Here is a 21,060-nt window from a genome sequence, read left to right as displayed (position 1 = left end):
CCAAGATCAGATGTTGGCAAATCTCTTTTGCCGCATACAGACGATCGGACATTCAGACAACAAAACCGTGGATCTTTTTCTGACGGATGTTGGCTCATACTTGTCTTGCATACACATGGTCGCACAAATGTTGTCGGAAATTCCGATCACCAAGAACGCGGTCACGTACAACACGTACGAAGGCATTATTAAAGGGATGTTCAATACCAGTCGTGTTAGTAGAAGTTTGGGGAGAGACGATTCATGCTTTTCATCCTCGTGCTTTTCAGTCCATTACAGCGTGGCGAATGTGCTATCTCTATTACGAACGCTAGTTTTACCAGACCGAGTGCTTCCGTCTTGTACTTGATTCAGAGCATGTGTGGAATTTTGTGCGTCGGAATTGTCTACACACGCTCGGAAAATTTACGAAAACGGATTTTGTTGTCAGAAAATTTGAGAACCAACTCTCAAATTTTTGTTGTCAGGAATTCAGAAAATGCCTGATGGGGCCTACACATGGTCGGAATTTCCGACAAAAAGCTCCCATCGAACATTTGCTGTCAGAAATTCCGATCGTGTATACGCGACATTTGTGTAATGATTGCTTTTTACTATTGGGTCTGTTACTGCACCATTGAAGTGCACTTTCATTCAGGGGGCGGAGTTGAGTGATACACTCGGCGGCTATGTCCGCCGAGTGTATCACACAGGAGCGCCCACAAGCTAACCCCCTTGGGAGAGCGCTTCCCAGAAGGGGGTTAGCTCCTGCAGGGAGGAGCCGAGACAGCCGCCGAGGTAACTCAGAAGACAAGGATCGAGGCCACTCTGTGAAAAACGAACTGCAGAGTGGAGGTAAGTATGGTATGTTTGTTATTTAAAAAAAAAAAAATAAACCTTTACAACCCCTTTAAAGCACATTTCCACCCTAAAGTGGAGCTTCCACTCATTTGTCAGATACCCTCTTTGACAGGTATCCTTTTCCCACTTCCGGAAGCCACAGCCACGGCAGTTGATGTCACCGTTTGGCTCCCTCCTCCTTCCCCTGTCGACGGGCCAGTAGAAGAGAGGAGCGAAGCGGACCGCATGCGCAGTAGGGTTCGCAGCGTGAAGCTGTAAGGCTACACTGCTGGGTTCCCTTACCCGCAATGGCTGTGGCAGCACCCGACAGCTGATGAAAAGCATAAGCTGCGGTGCTGACAGCGCTGGACTCCAGGACAGGTAATAAGTGTCCTATTTTTAAAAGCCAGCATCTGCAGTATGTGTAGCTCCTGGCTTTTAATTTTTGCAGTGGTGGGTGGACCTCCGTTTTAAAAATGTAATTAAATTTTTTTTAACGGTCACAGAGTTATAGAGGAAGTATTTTGCTAAAATTATTTCTCGCGCAATAACGATCGCAGAGATACCTCACATGTGTGATTTGATCACCGTTTACATTTTTTTTTTGGGCTGTTTTTTTATGCAGAGTTCGGCAGCAGCGGAAGGGTGGCAGCAAACAGCGGTGGGGATTCGGGGAAGGTGGCCAGCGAGGAGGGCAGTTGGATGTAAAAGCAGAGAAAGGAGAAGAGCTCCACCCCTTCCCTGACCACCGAAGAGGAGGGACTGCAGAAAGGGACAGTGCTATGTGGTCTGTCTCAGCCCTCCCCTCTGTCTCTCTGCCCCCTCTGTCTCTCAGTCCCTGTGTCTCTCAGTCCCCCGTCTTTCAGCCCCCTCCTCTGTCTCTCAGCCCCCCACTATCTCTCAGCCCCCCCACTATCTCTCAGACCCCCCTCTGTCTCTCAGACCCCCTTTTGTCTCTCAGACCCCCCTCTGTCTCTCAGCCCCCCCCCCTCTGTCTCTCAGTCCTCCCTCTGACTCTCAGTCCCTGTGTCTCTCAGCCCCCCTCTTTTAGCCCCTCTTCTTTCTCTTAGACCCCTCCTCTGTCTCTCAGACCCCTCCTCTGTCTCTCAGCCCCCTCCTCTGTCTCTCAGCTCCCCCCTCTGTCTCTCAGCTCCCCCCACTGTCTCTCAGCCCCCCTCTGTCTCTCAGCTCCCCCTGTCTCTCAGACCCCTCCTCTATCTCTCAGCCCTCCACTGTCTCTCAGCTCTCATCCTCTATCTCTCAGCTTCCCCCTCTGTCTCTTAGCTCCCTCCCTCTGTCTCTCAGATCCTCTCTGTCTCTCAGCTCCCCCTGTCTCTTAGCTCCCCCTCTGTCTCTCAGCTCCCCCTCTGTCTCTCAGCTCCCCTGTCTCTCAGCCCCCCTCTGTCTCTCAGACCCCTCCTCTATCTCTCAGCCCCCCACTGTCTCTCAGCCCCCTTCTCTATCTCTCAGCTCTCCTTCTCTATCTCTCAGCTCCCCCCTTTGTCTCTCAGCTCCCTCCCTCTGTCTCTCAGTCCCTCGCTGTCTCTCAGTTCCTGTGTTTCTCAGTCCCCCCTCTTTTAGCCCCTCCTCTGTCTCTCAGCTCCCCTCTATCTCTCAGACCCCTCCTCTGTTTCTCAGACCCCTTCTCTGTCTCTCAGACCCCTCCTCTGTCTCTCCTCTTCTGTCTCTCAGTTCCCCCCTCTGTCTCTCAGCTCCCCCTCTGTCTCTCAGACCCCTCCTCTGTCTCTCAGACCCCTCCTCTGTCTCTCAGCTCCCCCTCTGTCTCTCAGCTCCCCCTCTGTCTCTCCGCCCCACTCTGTCTCTAAGCTCCCTCTGTCTCTCAGCTCCCCCCTCTGTCTCTCAGCTACCCCCTCTGTCTCTCAGACCCCCCTGTCTCTCAGCTCCCCCCTCTGTCTCTCAGCTCCCCCCTCTGTCTCTTAGCTCCCCCCTCTGTCTCTTAGCTCCCCCTCTGTCTCTCAGCTTCCCCCTCTGTCTCTCAGCTCCCCCCTCTGTCTCTCCGCCCCACTCTGTCTCTAAGCTCCCCCTGTCTCTCAGCCCCCCCTCTGTCTCTCAGCTCCCCCCTCTGTCTCTCAGCTCCCCCCTCTGTCTCTCAGCTCCCCCCTCTGTCTCTCAGCTCCCCCCTCTGTCTCTTAGCTCCCCCTCTGTCTCTCAGCTCCCCCTCTGTCTCTCAGCTCCCCCCTCTGTCTCTCAGCACCCCCTCTGTCTCTCAGCACCCCCTCTGTCTCTCAGCACCCCCCTCTGTCTCTAAGCTCCCCCCTCTGTCTCTCTGCCCCCTCTTCTGTCTCTAAGCTCCCTGACTCTTAGGCTGCTTTCACACTGGGGCGGGCATTGCCGGTAAAACACAGCTAGTTTTAGCAGCACTTTACTGTCGTTTTAGCTGCGCTATTTGACTTCTAGCAGGCGCTAACCCCCGCTAGCAGACAAATTAAAGGTTAAATTCGCTCGTGTATCACTGCTGCCGAAGTGCTTTGCAGGCGCTTCAGCAGTGGTGGCCATTCATTTCAGTGTACACCGCTCCTCCACCGCCCCAAAGATGCTGCTTGAAGTACTTTTTTTTAACGCCCTGGCAGCGTTCCAGTGTGAAAGCACTCCTGCTTTCACACTGGGACTGCAGCGGAGGCATTTTTCAGGTCCACATTTTTGTCCCAGTACAGCTCTGAGCCCAGAGGTGTTCAAATTGCAGCCCACAGGCCAACAACAACATTTTATCACAAATGGCCTGCAACTAGGATCTGTGGTATATCCTCAATATGGACCCCCCCCCCCCCTCTGCTGGAGTGAAACTGACCTGAAATGAGGTCTATATAGGAGCTCCTATATAGACCTCATTTCAGGTCATTTTCTTGCCAGCATACCTCCCAACGTTAGAACTTGGGAATTTGGGACACTTCAAGGAGACAGTGACCTGCGGCACTCTAATGCCGCGTTCACACGGTCGTTTTTTGTGATGAAATAAAACAAAGTTTTTTATCATGAAACAAAACAACGTTTTTCAAACTTCATTTTAAAAAACGACGTTGCCTACACACCATCGTTTTTTCAAAATGCTCTAGCAGAGCGCAGTTACATTCAGCACGTACGACGGCACTCTGTTCCATTCAAGCTCGCGTCATAACTTGCTTCTGAGCATGCGCGGGTTTAAAAACGTCGTTTTAAACGTTGTTTTGCCCACACACTATCATTTTAAATGACACAAAAAACGTCGTTTTGAAAAACGACATAAAAAATTGAAGCATGTTCAAAAAAAAATGTTGTCGTTTTTCAGAAGACATAAAACGACGTTTTCCCCACACACAGTCATTTTAAATGATGTTTTTAAAAATGTAATTTTTTTTCATCACAAAAAACGACCGTATGTACGCGGCAATAGAGTGCGGCTGCAAAAAGTGGGTGGGACCAAACAGTGGGAGGGGCTAAAGGGCATGGTCAAACAAAACCCGATCTTTCTTGTAGCTATAAAATATGCTTTGGTTGCTGTGCCACGGTCAAGAGTCTCATAGACACATATAAACCTCAGCACAATCATAAAAAAAAAACTTCACTGTCACTGTGTTAACCACTTCCCGCCTGCCGTATTGTCAAATTGATCAAATCTCGTTTTGGAATGACATCATATGATGTTCTCCCACTCTCACTGCGCTTGCGTGGCGATCTTTGGTGCCCTCTGTCCCTGGAACACGTCACATTACTAAATCCGGTAAACAGCCGATGATGTGGTTCTTTACCCATGTGATCAGCTGTGTCCAATCACAGCTGATCACATGTAAACAAGGAAATCCCATTTATCAGCATTCCTCTCCTCACGTTGACAGCGTGTGAGGAGGGGAGAGACGATCAGCCACATTTCCTCACAGGGGAGATCTGCATAATTCATCAGTGCCCTAATTATCAGTGATGACAATCAGTCCTCATCAGTAAAGCCAGTCAGTTCCAATCAGTGCACACCAGTGATGCCTGTTAGTGCAAATCAATGCATGCTCATCAGTGCTGCCCACCAGTGCCACCTATCAGTGCTGCCTATCAGTGCCCATTGGTGCTGCATATCAATAGCACCTATCAATGCCCATCAGTGCTGCATATTATTGTGCCTCATCAGTGCCCAACAGTGGAGCCTCATTAGCACACATCAGTGAAAAAGAAAAACTACTTATTTACAAAATGTTATAACAGAAATTAGGAGAATTTTTAAATGTTGTTTTTTTTTTTTCATTTGTTTAGCAAAAAATAAAAACCCAGTGGTTATCTAGGACTCCAGCCTAGATCTGCAGGCCCCGGTACTAACTCAAAATCTTGTAACAGTCCCACAGAATCTGGGAAAGTTGGGAGGTATGCTCCAGGTCCCCTCTACTGTGCTTTCATAGACCCCATTGGCATCCTACCAATAAATCATGTGCTTGCCCCAGCATTCAAAGGAGGAAGGAGCTTCCTCTGTCCAGACCTTCTTCACCTCCCGACTCCCACCCTGCAGTCTCAACCAAGCTCCTGCCTTTCTGCTACAGCCATGCTGTAAGGTAAGGGCGGACTCTGATGAAGACCCCGATGTAAGAGAGAACTTTGATAGGGACCCTGATGTAAGGGAGAACTCTGATGAGGACCCTAATGCAAAGGGGGCTCTGATGTGATAAAGGCTCTGAAGTAACGGGGGACTCTCATATGCAAGGGGATATTCTGGTGGGGCCTCTGATATAAGAGGGGACTCTGATGTGGACACTGATGTAAGGGGGATTTTGATGGGGACTCCCATATAAAGACAAAGAGTGAGTGTATTTTGTTTGACTTTTATTAAAGCAGAGCTCCACCCTAATGTGGAACTCCCGCTGATCTCAACCCTCCCCCCCTCCGGTGTCAAATTTGACACCTCTCAGGGGGTAGGGGGGTGCAGATACCTGTCTATAGACAGGTATTTGCACCCACTTCCGGCCACACGCGGGTATGACGTCACCTCCCGTGCCCCCCCGTTGTGTTCTGGGAACACTCGGCTCCCAGTACACAGCGGGAGCCAATCGGCAGGCGTAGTGCGACTCGCGAATGCGCCGTAGGGAACCAGGCAGTGAAGCCGGAGTGCTTCACTTCCTGGTTCCCTCACCGAGGATGGCGGGGGGCAGCAGAGTGACGAGCGATCGCTCATCCTCTGCTGCAGACGGCACTGGACTCCAGGACAGGTAAGTGTCCTAATATTAAAAGTCAGCAGCTGCAGTATTTGTAGCTGCTGACTTTTAATATTTTTTTTCAGCGGACATCCACTTTTTTATTGAGGTGGAATACACATAATCGATGACTTTACATTTCAACGCTTCAGGGAGGGATTGGTTAATATCGTGTTCCCAGCTCACCAAAAGACATGAGGTTCCAAGATCAGGGGGTGATATTAATATCTTGTATATATTAGATATCCCATGTATATTTATTCCCTATAGTCCACAAGTTTTTGCCATGGGCTGAGATCACAAACAGAACAAAATGGTTTTGGTAGGGAGTCCACAAAATGCTGGAGTTGCCTGTATCTTCAAACATCCCATGGTGAGGAGCTGTACCTACCTCATAATTCTAGTAATGGGCATAGAGCATTCCCATTCAGAACATCCTTTAACCAGATACCAATCGCCCGACATACTTTTACTGCGGCAGAGCGGCCACTTTGGGCAGAATCACTTACTTGTATGTTATTCTGCACTTCCTGGTCTGGGCGTGCACATGTGCCACTGGTGACACCCTTCCACTGTGATTGGTCACAGCGGGAGTCAATCAGCGCGTCCGGTTGACGTGATGTCTGCCGGGACCAGCCGATCATTTGGGACAGCCAGAACAGTGATTTGATGTTAACAAAGCAGATCGCTGTTCGGTGTCTGGTTTGTCCACTGTAATATCGCAGTCCCACTATAAGTCGCTGATCAGCACTATTACTAGTAAAAAAAAAAAAAATTGAATTCCAAAAATATATCCCATAGTTAGACGCTATAACTTTGCGCAAATTAATCTATCTATGATAATTGTGATTTTTTACCACAAACATCCTAAAAGTTTGGTTCCTGAACAACTGATACCCATATTTGAGACCATACAGAGCCCAGCATGCCCCATCGGGGATTTTACAGATCTCTGTGAGTTGAGGGTTATACCACAATGGTGCATTGCAAACATCTTACATTCCAGGCAAGAAGTTTGAGAGTGTTAATCCTAGGTGTCATACGGAGAGGTGATTACATTATGGAACCTGCAATAGCAGGACAATAGTGTAAGGCTCTTCTGAAGAACAAACATCAATACACAGCACAGTCCTGTTATTGGGTAGTATATAGTAATAAACCAATAAATGCGATCATAAATAATAAAATACCAATAGAGTGAACTAATAAAAAATATTCGTATTATATAGTGTCTCTGTGTTATAGGTGACCTCTATGACATAAAGTCCCAATAACAGGTGAATGATAAGTAGATTGTTGAATCTTCTTATTTGCTGTGATCTTGCTTAACCACTTGCCGCCCGCCAATGACAGATTGACGTCGGCAAAGTGGTTGTAGAATCCTGACTGGACGTCATATGACGTCCTCAGGATTCTATGCCGCTGCGCGCCCCCGGGGGCGCGCATCGCGGCGATCGTTGTTGCGGGGTGTCAGTCTGACACCCTGCAACACCGATCTCGGTAAAGAGTCTCTCACGGAGACTCTTTACCACGTGATCAGCCGTGTCGAATCACGGCTGATCACGATGTAAACAGGAAGAGCCGTTGATGGCTCTTCCTCACTCGCGTCCTCTCAGACGCGAGTAGAGGAGAGCCGATCGGCTGCTCTCCTGACAGGGGGGGTTCGCGCTGATTGTTTATCAGCGCAGCCCCCCCTCGGATCGCCACATGGACCACCAGGGATGCACACCCTGGACCACCAGGGAAGGGCAGATAAAAAAAAAAAAGCTGAAAAAAAAAAAAAAAAAAAAGCTGAAAAAAAAAAAAGCTGAAAAAAAAAAAAGCATTTAAAAAAAAAAGATGCCAATCAGTGCCCACAAATGGGCACTGATTGGCAACATAGGTAAATCAGTGCCACCCCACATTGTCCATCAGTGCCACTCTACAGTGTCCATCAGTGCCACCCCACAGTGCCCATCCATGCCCAGTGCCCACCTATCAGTGCCCATCTGTGCCACCCATAAGTAGCCATCAGTGCCGCCCATGAGTGCCCATCTGTGCCGCCTATGAGTGCCCAGTGCCGCTCATGAGTGCCCATCAGTGCCGCCCATGAGTGCCCATCAGTGCCGCCTATGTGTGCCCATCAGTGCCGCCTATGTGTGCCCATCAGTGCCGCCTATGTGTGCCCATCAGTGCTGCCTGTGTGCCCATCAGTGCCGCATACAAGCGCCGCCAATCAGTGCCACCTCATCTGTGCCCGTCAGTACTACCTCATCGATGTCCATCAGTGCCATCTCATCGGTGCCCATCAGTGCCGCCATATCAGTGCCCGTAATTGAAAGAGAAAACTTACTTATTTACAAAAAAATTAACAGAAAAAAATAAAAACGTATTTTTTTTTCAAAATTTTCAGTCTTTTTTTAGTTGTTGCGCAAAAAAAAAAAATCGCAGAGGTGATCAAATACCACCAAAAGAAAGCTCTATTTGTGGGAAAAAAAGGACGCCAATTTTGTTTGGGTACAGTGTAGCATGACCGCGCAATTGCCATTCAAAGTGCGACAGTGCTGAAAGCTGAAAATTGGCTTGGGCGGGAAGGTATATACGTGCCCTGTATGGAAGTGGTTAAGTGAAAATAAAGTGCCACCACCACACTTAAATCTTCTTTACACCCAAAATGTGCTGAAGAAAATGGATGCGCTTACCAGAACAAGTTGACTACTTTAATGAAAAAGATAGTCAAGAGAGCTTGAGCAGGATTGTGCCTGCACACATGTAGACAGGAAAATAGATGTATAACCTCGTTCCCAGATATGGATATGTGAAAAAAACTGTATTGGTGCTTACCCGGCACTGGAGCTGCAGACGTGTCACCGCCAATATGCGGTACAGATTTAGGGTCGTCAGAGACCGCCGCCACCGCCGTAGCACCACCTCGAGTTCCCGACTGCTAGCTCCACAGGTCGGAGAGCACGTCACGTGACTAGGTACCGCCTTTTTTTTCTAGCTAGATAGAGCAGGCAGGCTAGTCAGTTAAATTTACATTGTGTAGAGGATATATATACATCCCAGGTGTTGTACATATATTTATACACTGTGGGGCAGATCCACGTAGAATTGCATGGGCGCAGCATATATGAGATACGCTACGCCGCTGTAACTTACTTTTTTTATCTTTGAATCCAGAAAGAATTTTGCGCCGTAAGTTACGGAGGCGTAGTGTATCTCTAGCAGCCTAACGGCGCGTAATTCAAATCGGCGAGTAGGGGGCGTGTTTCATTTAAATGAAGCGCGTCCCCGCGACGAACGAACTGAGCATGCACCGTTCCTAAATTTCCCGCCGTGCATTGCGCTAAATGACGTCGCAAGGACGTCATTGTTTTGACATGGACGTAAATTACGTCCAGCCCGATTTACGGACGACTTACGCAAACGAAATAAACATTTTAAAATTATACGCGGGAACGACGGCCATACTTAACATTGCGTACACCACCAAATAGCAGCTTTAACTATACGCCGAAAAAAGCCGACTAGAGACGACGTAAAAGAATGCGACGGCCGCTCGTACGTTCGTGGATCGTCGGAAATAGCTAATTTGTATACTCAACGTGGAAAACGACGGGAACGCCACCCAGCGGACGCCGAAGAATTGCATCTAAGATCCGAAGGCGTACGAAGACGTACGCCTGTCGGATCTAACCCAGATGCCGTCGTATCTTGTTTTGAGGATTCAAAACAAAGATACGACGCGGAAAATTTTAAAGTACGCCGGCGTATCACTAGATACGCCGGCGTACTCTCTTTGTGGATCTGCCCCTGTATAGTTTAGTTAGATCAGTTCTTCCTAATTTGTCAGGCAGTTGATTTTGCTAGCTGCAGTGTTCTCACGTGTTGTATTGCCCGTGTGCTTAGTGCACCTAAACCTACTTGGTGTAAACCGCAAGTGTGCTTATTAGTTTGCACCTAAACCTACTTGGTGTAAACTGCAAGTGTGCTTATTACTTTGCACCTAAACATACTTGGTGTATACTGCAAGTATGCTCATTAATTTGCACCTAAACATACTTGGTGTATACTGCAAGTATGCTTATTACTTTGCACCTAAACCTACTTGGTGTATACTGCAAGTGTGCTTATTACTTTGCACCTAAACCTACTTGGTGTATACTGCAAGTGTGCTTATTAGTTTGCACCTAAACCTACTTGGTGTATACTGCAAGTGTGCTTATTAGTTTGCACCTAAACCTACTTGGTGTATACTGCAAGTGTGCTTATTACTTTGCACCTAAACCTACTTGGTGTATACTGTAAGTGTGCTTATTAGTTTGCACCTAAACCTACTTGGTGTATACTGCAAGCGTGCTTATTAGTTTGCACCTAAACCTACTTGGTGTATACTGCAAGTGTGGTTATTACTTTGCACCTAAACCTACTTGGTGTATACTGAAAGTGTGCTTATTACTTTTCACCTAAACCTACTTGGTGTATACTGCAAGTGTGCTTATTACTTTGCACCTAAACCTACTTGGTGTACACTGCAAGTGTGCTTATTACTTTGCACCTAAACCTACTTGGTGTATACTGCAAGTGTGCTTATTACTTTGCACCTTAACCTACTTGGTGTATACTGCAAGTGTGCTTATTAGTTTGCACCTAAACCTACTTGGTGTATACTGCAAGTGTGCTTATTACTTTGCACCTAAACCTACTTGGTGTATACTGCAAGTGTGCTTATTACTTTTCACCTAAACCTACTTGGTGTATACTGCAAGTGTGCTTATTAGTTTGCACCTAAACCTACTTGGTGTATACTGCAAGTGTGCTCATTAGTTTGCACCTAAACCTACTTGGTTTATATTGCAAGTGTGCTCATTACTTTGCACCTAAACCTACTTGGTGTATACTGCAAGTGTGCTCATTAGTTTGCACCTAAACCTACTTGGTGTATACTGCAAGGGTGCTTATTACTTTGCAACTAAACCTACTTGGTGTATACTGTAAGTGTGCTTATTACTTTGCACCTAAACCTACTAGGAGTATACTGCAAGTGTGCTTATTAGTTTGCACCCAAACCTACTTGGTGTATATTGCAAGTGTGCTCATTAGTTTGCACATAAAGCTACTTGGTGTGTACTGCACGTGTGTTCTGTAGTTTGCACCTAAAGCTACTTGGTGTGTACTGACTTTGTCCTCTGCAGGCCATTATAATGTCTGGAAGGACAACAAGGAGAGGCAGAGAGTCACAAGGGCAAGCAGGCTCTGCGTCTAGAGGCAACAGTGCTGGTCCTGGACACGGTGCATCCTCTTCAGCACGTGGCCCTTGGACACGCTCGTCCTTGTTTTCGGGAGCTGGCCGTGTTGAGCCTCAACATGCAGAAAACTTGGTAGAGTGGATGACCAAGCCGTCCTCATCCTCCTCATCCTCTCTCACCCAGGCTGAGCTTACTTTGTCTGGCAAAGTAGCTGCCAAGGCGTCCTCTTACCTCTGCTCAATGGCATCACTAACTCCTTCCCTAGCCCCACCATGTCCTCCTGAGGAGTTCCCCGAACTGTTTGAACACAGTGTTGGGTACATGCTTCATGAGGATGCGCAGCGTTTTGAAGGCTCCAATGATGGAACACAGATAGAGGAAGGCAGTAACGTGAGCCCAGAGAGAGGGGGTGCCCAAGAAGCACAGAAATCTGGCAGTCATGTTCCCCCAGCTGCAGCATACTGCCAGGTTTTTGACAGTGATGAGGAGGGAGGGGATGATGAGGTCACTGACTGTACGTAGGTGCCTGATAGAAGAGAGGAGGAGGAGGCACAGGCACATCTCCAACGAGGCAGGATTCCCTCCAGGGGCCAGCTTAAGGGCAGCACACCTACTGCATTACAAGGCAGAGCTACGCCTGTGCAGGGTGCTGCTTTGTCTCAGCGTTATTGCAAAAGTTCTTTGATGTAGGCCTTTTTTGAGACATGTGCATCAGATCGCACCTTTGCTATTTGCAACATATGTCTCAAGCGTATCTCGTATGGCCAAAACATCACCCGCTTGGGCACCACATGCTTGACCAGACATATGTCGATTTGCCATGCAGTTCATTGGCAAGCATACCTCAATAACCCACACCAAAGAACAAAGCGGACCTCCCCTTGCCCCTCATCAGCTGGGATCTCCAACCCCACTATACCCTCAGTCCTCTCTGAAGCCTGCACGGATAGGACTGAAGGTGTAGAATTAGGTGTGTCACAGCCTAGTAGTACATGCGGGCAATCTACTATCGGTACACTGATGGCAGATTGTACCAAGCAAATTTCCCTGCCCCAGCTGCTGCAGCTCCGAAAGAAGTACTCTCCTAGCCATCCACATGCCCAGCAGTTGAATGCTACCTTAGCTAAATTGCTAGCACTTCAACTGATGCCTTTTCAGTTGGTAGATTCTGCCCCCTTCTGTGAGTTTGTGGAATGTGCGGTACCTCAGTGGCAAGTTCCCAAACGCCACTTTTTCTCACGGAAGGTGATTCCGGCTCTCTATTGGCATGTGGAAGGAAATGTCCATGCCTCGCTGGACAGGGCGGTCAGCTAGTAAGGTGCATATTACCACTGACTCATGGTCCAGCAGGCATGGACAGGGACGTTACCTCTCTTTCACGGTGCATTGGGTGACTCTGCTGGCAGCTGGGAAGGACACAGGGCAAGGTACAGTAGTGTTGGAGGTTGTTCCGCCACTACGCCTCCAAAATACAACTACTGGTTGTGACACACCTCTCTCCTCCACCCCCTCCTCTTCTTCTTCCTCTGTGGCCTCTTCCTGTGCTGATGTGTCCTCGAAACCAGCGGTGCTCCGTAGGCGTACGAGGGGCTACGCAGGAATGCAGGCAAAGAGATGCCATGTGGTGCTAGAGCTGGTGTGCTTGGGAGAAAGGAGCCACACTGGGGCAGAGGTTCTGTCAGCTCTGCAGGGGCAGGCTCAGAGGTGGTTGACGCCACGCCAGCTTAAGCCAGGAATGGTGGTTAGCGACAATGGCACCAACCTCCTCTCTGCCCTGCCACAGGGACAACTGACCCATGTGCCCTGTTTTGCTCATGTTCTTAATTTGGTGGTGCAGCGGTTCTTGGGCAGGTACCCGGGCTTACAGGATGTCCTGAAGCAGGCCAGGAAAGTCTGTGTGCATTTTCAAAGGTCATATAATGCCAGTGCTCGGCTGACAGACCTTCATAGGGAATACAACCTGCCCAAGAACCGCCATCTGTGACATGCCCACCAGGTGGAACTCTACGTTGGCCATGCTGCAGCAGCTGCACACGCAGCAGAGGGCCATCAACGAGTATCTGTGCCAATATGGCAGCAGAACTGGGTCAGGGGGGCTTGGTTTTTTTCCCCCACGCCAGTGGGCCTTGATCAGGGATGCATGCACTGTCCTGTCACCATTTGAGGAGGCCACGAGGATGGTGAGCAGTGACAGTGCATGCATCAGTGAGACTGTCCCTCTTATTCACATGTTGGAGCACACGCTACGTGAAATAATGGACAGGGCCCTTGAGGTAGAACAGAGGGAGGAAGAGGAGGACTTCCTTACCTCTCAAGACCCCCTTTATCCAGACAGTGGTCCTGCTTGCCCGCCTAGCACACATGAAGAGGACGAGGAGGATTGTATCAGCAGCATGGAGGTGGAGCCTAGCACTCAGCATCAGCAGCAGTCTTCAAGGGATCAATTACTGTCCCAAGGAACCCATGGACTTTTACATGGCTGGGATGAGGTGGCTGCGGATCCTGTTGTCCTCAGTGACCCAGAGGACTCTGCCCCGAATGCCTCAGCAAACCTACGCTGCATGGCCTCCCTGATCCTGCAAAGCCTGCGTAAGGATCCTCGTATTCGTGGTATCAAGAAGAGGGATCATTACTGGCTGGCAACTCTCCTTGATTCACGTTACAAGAGTAAGGTTGCGGACCTTATCGTCACAGAGGGAGCAGAAGATTAAACATCTTTGGGAGGCCTTGCAGAAAGGTCTGTGCAACGCGTTCCCAGAGACTGGGGGGTTACCAAATCCTGGTCCTGGACAACGTGTTGCTGAGGCTTCGTTCAGTCACAGAAGGATCGGTGGAGATGGCGGCCGTCTGACCGATGCGTTCAGACAATTTTTTAGTCCGCAGCCCCAAGGTATGACTGGTTCAGCAACCATCGCCAGCGTCTGTTTTACATGGTGCGGGAATACCTAGGGGCAAGATCAGACTTGGACACCTTTCCCACCGAAAATCCTCTGGCTTACTGGGTCTTGAGGATGGATCACTGGCCAGAGCTTGCACAGTACACAATTGAGCTACTGGCTTGTCCTGCATCCAGCCTTCTTTCAGAACGCACATTCAGTGCTGCTGGAGGCTTTGTGACCGATCACAGGGTGCGCCTCTCCACGACTCCGTCGATTGACTGACCTTCATAAAAATTAATCAGGCTTGAATCACCACCAGCTACCAAGCACCTGATGCTGATGTAGCTGAGTAATTTTTTTGAAATGTCAGATCCCTTGGAGACTGCCTATGCTGATGCTGAGTGACTGTCCTGTTATGCTGACTGAATATCCTTTTCCTCCACAATGATCTTGCTGATATTTTCTAAGAACATTGTTGGTTCTGGGCACCGCCACCAGTGCCTAAGGCCCAATTTTTCTGCCCCTGTTTAACAGGGGCATGTAATAACAATTTTTGAAGCAATTTTTTGCATGAGGCTCTTTGCTGCACTCCAATTACAGTATCTGTGAGGGGTTGTAGTGTTGTGGCACCAGCACCAGTGCCTAAGGCCCAATTTGTGTAATAACAATTTTTGATGCAATTCTTTGCATGAGGCTCTTTGCTGCGCTCCAATTACAGTATCTGTGAGGGGTTGCAGAGTTGTGGCACCAGTGCCTAAGGCCCAATTTTTCTGCCCCTGTTTAACAGGGGCGTGTAATAACAATTTTTGATGCAATTCTTTGCATGAGGCTCTTTGCTGCGCTCCAACTAGAGTATCTGTGAGGGGTTGCAGTGTTGTGGCACCAGCACCAGTGCCTAAGGCCCAATTTTTCTGCCCCTGTTCTAGTATTTTTCTTTGTTTGATTATTTTCTAATTTGGGTTTACTGTAGCTTTCTCCTAGGTTATCATAGTGCCATGTTTATTTTCCTGTACTAAATACTCATCATTGTCAATGTAAACACCACAAATCTAGATTTGTCCTTTTAGGCAGCATTGATATAATAATAAGCCACACATTGTTGAGTATCCAAAAATATTTATTGTTTCACATTTAAAATGTGTCATTATTTTAATTTTTTTTGTTATTTTTTTAGAGATATCTTTTTTTTGATATATCTTTTTTTTGTCTATTTTCTCTGAGAATCACACAATTAAAAAAATTCTGGTTAAAACGCATGAACAATGACCAACTTTTTAGCATCTGTAATTGTTCATGCGTTTTAGCCAGAAAACTAGAGATTCCACTTGAACAAAAATTAAAACAACACAGACATATAAAAACAAAAAACTTTTTTTTTTAAACCCTCCCCAGAACACCCATTAAATTCTTTAGTTTTCGCTCCACCGTTTCTGTTTTTTCTCTCATCTGCCCCAAACAGATGTGGATGTCCTTGATTTCAGCCCTGCAGGCCAACACCTCTCCAATTAACAGCTGGGCGCTGTATGTGTCCAATCCACCATCACCAGCACAAAAAACCTCCTGAAATTTGGAAACAAACCATGTATTAAAATTATGCAGGCCTACATCTATTACCTGAAGCTGTGGTGTATGACACTGACCTGATGTGGTGGCAGTTTCCACTTCCTGCACATCCCGCGGGGGTGGGGCTTGGGTATGATGTGTGGGGTTTCTCTGCTCCAGTCTTGAAGCTTGATGGCGCCCTATGAGATTTCAAAAAAGGCAAACATGATTCAAAAAGATTAGAGGCCTGAAAGAGGAATATGAATCATTCTTTTTATAAAGTATGGTACAATTGTCTGTTTCTACAATCCTTCTAAGCTTAACACAGGATTGTATCCATTACCAAAGCTGCTACATTTCTCTATCTTTGCCAAGTTTCCTACATGGAAACACACCAAGTATCCACTGGATCACCTCTGTGTGACACCCTAAATAGGTTGTTCTTGTGGCCAACACATGTGCTACTGAGTCCATATGTGTAACCAACTGCTGAGCATACTCTCCTTTTACTGTATATTGACTTAAGTTGGATTATTTAAATGTAGTTAAGAACACATCTACATTAAATAAAAAATTGGTCTCACATAAATAGATCAAGATGTCTCAAGTTTCATGTTTGTGATCACAATAATTGGTCGTATGAGTCGTTGTTCATTCGCTCACTATTAATAAAATACGATCTTTTTGTCTGATACAGTGTAAACTCCCATTTGTCAATGCCTAAATAGGCATGATGACATTTCCTAAACACTGTATCAGACAAAAAGATCGTATTTTATTATTAGTGAGCGAATGAACGACGACTCATATGATCAATTATTGTGCCCACAAACATGAACCTTGAGACATCTATTCTTGAACTGTATATATACAACCTGAAAGAAAAAGCACATGCCGCACAATAATAAAAAAAATAATCAGAGTACACATGAAAATTACTTACTTCTTCTAATTACTTTTTTAATCTTCTCCATTTGCTCCGGCTCTCTTAATTTAAGGTCAGACCACCTTTTGCGGAGCTGTTCTTTTGACCTGCGCACCCCAAATTTATGGCGGAGACTCTTCAGCACTTTGTCCATGATTTAAGGCCTTTACTTTGTTTGGATTCTTGTAAGGGCCATGTTTTCCGTCATAATCCTCTCTCCTAAATATTGACACCATTCCCACCATCTCCTGAAATGCCATATTTGTGGCCTTGTACCTCCTGCTCCTGTATCTGGTGTGTGCTACCGTCTGGCTTCGCTCCTGGCTTGAGGTTGCAACTTGCTGAGTGTCCTCCATGTTGTGTTGCATTAAACGACCGAGAAGGGGTGGGGAAAGCAGTAGAACGATCGTCAGGGGCGGGGAAACGTGCGGAGCCTCACGCATGCGCAGTGTATAAAGGGATACTGCGTGAGTGAAAACGCTGTTCACAGTCTGTGGAACAAGGCGGAAGAAATGACCGTGTACTACGACGGTACGTAACTTGATTTTGGACTTTATGATCAGTGGATGAGTTTGTGGGCTAGATATGGGGAGAAAGCTTAGTAGTAGAGGCTTGACTGACATTAGCTTTTTTTGCTTAATTTTGACTTGCAGAAATAATGGAGGCCTTCAGAGAACAGGAGTTATACACAGAATTTGTTCAAAGGGGGCCCCGCATGGCAACCCCCCTTTTTTCTAGAATTTTTCTTTCCCCAAAAAATAATTTATTATCTGGCATTGGAATGGCCCCCCCTACCCCTAAAATAACAAGAACATCAATGGCCTCATCAGGCACAAGTGTCATGTACTTTGTTGAGTGTCTCTTTAGGAAATTGTGCAATATGCAGCAGCAAAGTATGACATGGTTCAGATTCTACTTCACAACAAACATACAGTCCCTGTCTTGTTTGCACCGCCTGTATACTTCTGTTCAAAGTATATAGGGCCAAAGGGGCTTGTAATGACCTGGGGGGAGTGGGGGGAAACCCATGCTATTTTTCTCAATGATTTTCATCCATATTGCACGGACCAGACATTACATTAAAGCCGCAAGCCGTTTTAAATTACTTTTTTCTTATAGTAAGCTCATTTTGTGCAGGGACAGTTCTAAACATGTGCCACCTCACAGGCATACTATAGACGCCCAGCGGGTACGATATTTAAAGGATTTTTTTTTCACTTCAAGCATCATTAAAATCGCTGCTCCAGAAAAAAATACAGTTTTTAAAACTTTTTTTCCATTGATACATGTTCCCTGGGGCAAGATCCGGGTTCTCAAAGACGTTTTCCGACAATAACTTGCATATTGGGCTTTAAAATGAGCACTTTTGAATTTGAACGTTTGAGTCCCATAGATGTGAATGGGGTTCTAAATGTTCACGTGAACGTTCGGTCCGTTCGAAGGTTCTGGTGCGAACCGAACGGGGGGGTGTTCGGCTCATCCCTATTGGGAATGATGATCCAGAACATTGGAACACAAACCTCCCACCCCCAACCCTCCCCGCAGTCCCCAACGTTGTACAGGCTTTTCCCCCAAACAAGAACAGTAGCTTCGCCCTAATGGTGGGAGACCTTCCTTATCCAGCCAGATAGCAAGGGGAGGGTGATAACTTAGTGAGCTGCAGAGCAAACCAAGGGCCGCTGAATGTAAAAGGAGTAGTCAGTGCTGCCATTCCACAGTGCAACACATGCAGCCATGAACCAGTACCCCCAGGCAGGGTACAGTATTGAACTTGAAAAATCATTACCCAGTGATTCCAACCACCTGTTAGCTTCCTTGGGGAAGTGAAAAATTGCACCTGTCCCTTATGGACCACTCTAAGCTTTTCTGGGTAAAGCATGCTGTAGGGCAGGCTACGTTTCCGCAGGAGTTGCTTTACACTCTGGAACGTCGCTCTGGGTTACTGTGTGGCGGCCGAGAAATCTGGGAGAATTGTTATGCGATTCCGGCATATTGCAAGCTTTGCGAAGGATAGTTTCTTTATCTCTGGGCTGGGCTCTCAATGGCACACGATTCGCCCTTTCAATAGCAAATAAATGAGAGAAGGAGTCAGCTCCAAATGTATTTTTGAGCCAGGACAAGAGGAACCTGTGTGGTTTTGGAATCCTGCAAGAACGTGCTCCTTCCTATTGCAGTGCAATCTTGTGGAATTTCAAGTGCCCAGGTTTAAAAATATATGTTTGTTCTATATGGCTCCACTGTATGTAGGAATATAGCCACCCTTTCTTGCTTGCTCCTCAGATAGACTACGGACTATGGGTTATGTGATTTTCAGTGTGCATAGAGCAGTGCACATGACCCGAACCAACGTGCACTGCTCGTTTAAAACAATAGAAGTGAGGGGAAATGTATTATTAAAACACATAAAGAAGCAGTTTCATAAAAAACAGACTACAGGGCCATTAAGTAGCTGATGTGTATGGATTATTTTTAGAGACTTATGCCCCGTACACACGATCGGATTTCCTGTCAGAATAAACTCAGACAGGTTTTTCCGATGAAATTCCGCTCAAGCTTTCTTGCTTGACACACCACACCAAATTCCGACCGTCGAAAACGCAGTGGCGTACAACACTAAGACGAGCCTAGAATAATGAAGTTCAATGCTTCCGAGCATGCGTCGAATTGTTTCTGAGCATGCGTCTTTTTTTCTCTGTCAGAATTCCACACAGACGGAATTTCATGTTCTCTTTCCCACGGAAAAGTCCGATATGGCATACACACGGTCAGAAAATCCGATGAAAAAATTCCGTCTGACTTTTTCCATCGGAAATTCCAACCGTGTGTACGCGGAATAAGGATATTGTTAAGTGTCACTTTAAGCTATTTATATTTGGGGGTGTTAGGCTTTGAGTAAGAAATGTAAAGGTATCAGGTAAAGCATTGTTTTTTTCATAGTGGCTGGCTGCAGTACAAAAATTAAATGTTTTTCACATTTCTGTAATATTAACTGACAGTCTGCTTGGTTGACTGAGTATTTGAGTAAGTGATTGACAGACTGTGAAGCTTGTTTCTGTGAATCTAAAATTGACAAAGAAATAATCTTGTCAACTTTGTCTTGAAAGACGTTTAAAAAAAGATTGTGAATCTTTGGGACATTTCTGTATTTCTTTTAAAATAGTGATACAAAGTGAACATGTAACACATTAATTCAGAAAAAAATCGAACTAATGTTTTTTTAGAAAGTGTACGCTAAGGTGTTGTCTTAGCTTCATAAGAATTTGTAATAATAAACAATTTTAAAGAAAAGCATTTTACATACCTTTTACTGAAAAGGCTTTATGCAATCAAGGTCCTTAAACAAAAATAACAAATGGTATGTGAACCTCTAGTATAATGACATCTTGTAAAGAGGAAAACTGGATAAAACTTTTCAGTCTTTTAGAAGAGCTTAGAGTTACTGTTTTAAGATGCCCTGTCCTTTAACCTATATGCTGCTGCCAGCAGGTTACATCAGCAGCAGTGACAGCATGTAAACAAATTCACAGCATCTAGCTTGTTTACATTTTTACTTTCAGTTACAAACTTTTACATAGAAAATATTCACTTCTGTACACTTTTTCAAGTGAGCCACTACCTCCCTGCAACGTATCCTTGGCTTACCTTTCCCTCCTGGGTTCCCTAGGCAGGTGCCAAAATCGAGACTGGTGGGAGATCAATGACCATCTGTGCTCGATCAGGTCCAAAAATGTAATAAAACAAAAAAGCCAGAAGGCTGACGCTGCGCTAGCAATAAAGAAATTGAGTGAATAAATAACAATAAATGTTATGAACTGTGAGCTGCTAGCACTAAAAAGTTGTGTACACCAACGCAATACAAAATAGAAAAAACAAAAGAAGTGCAGCGCTAATATATGATATGCATAATAAAAAGATACATAAATTCTGAAAATATATGTGATTAATAACTCATCCCAAAACAAAGAAAAAGAAAAAGAAAAAAAGGGGAAAAAAGTCAGTAGAAGGAAAATCTCCAAAAAACACTCAGTGAGGAAGGGTTAAGTGGAAAAAAGTCCAACAATAAATCTTGTGATAAGAACAGCAATGAAGACTGATCAAATGAACGCCAATCTTCTACACTTAGAAAAGATCTTCACACTGCACCCGTGAATTAGGACTGCCTGCTTACCAAAGGGAGAGACTGCTTTGCATCAGTCTCATAGCGCGCAGGGAAGTCAGGTCTCCCATGAACCAGTCAGTGTGGTGGCCGGAAAAGACTCAGCAATGGATCCAGGATTGATGCAGAAACGATATAAAAAAAAGGAACTCTCATAGCGTATAACGTATAAAATGAAGGGGGTTTTAATAAAGTAATGCACTTACAATTAGAAGATGATAGTGCAGCATAACATGTGCTGAGGAGCTGTAGTGTCTCCTCTCCGATGCCTCTCGCTACTCAGGCAGAACACGGCCGACGCTCAGGACGGAACGCGATGACGTCACGGCACCCTACGATC

This window comes from Rana temporaria, chromosome 1 (genome assembly GCF_905171775.1).
Source record: "Rana temporaria chromosome 1, aRanTem1.1, whole genome shotgun sequence".
NCBI classification, from domain to species: Eukaryota; Metazoa; Chordata; class Amphibia; order Anura; family Ranidae; genus Rana; species Rana temporaria.
Note: the sequence above shows the minus strand (reverse complement) of the source record.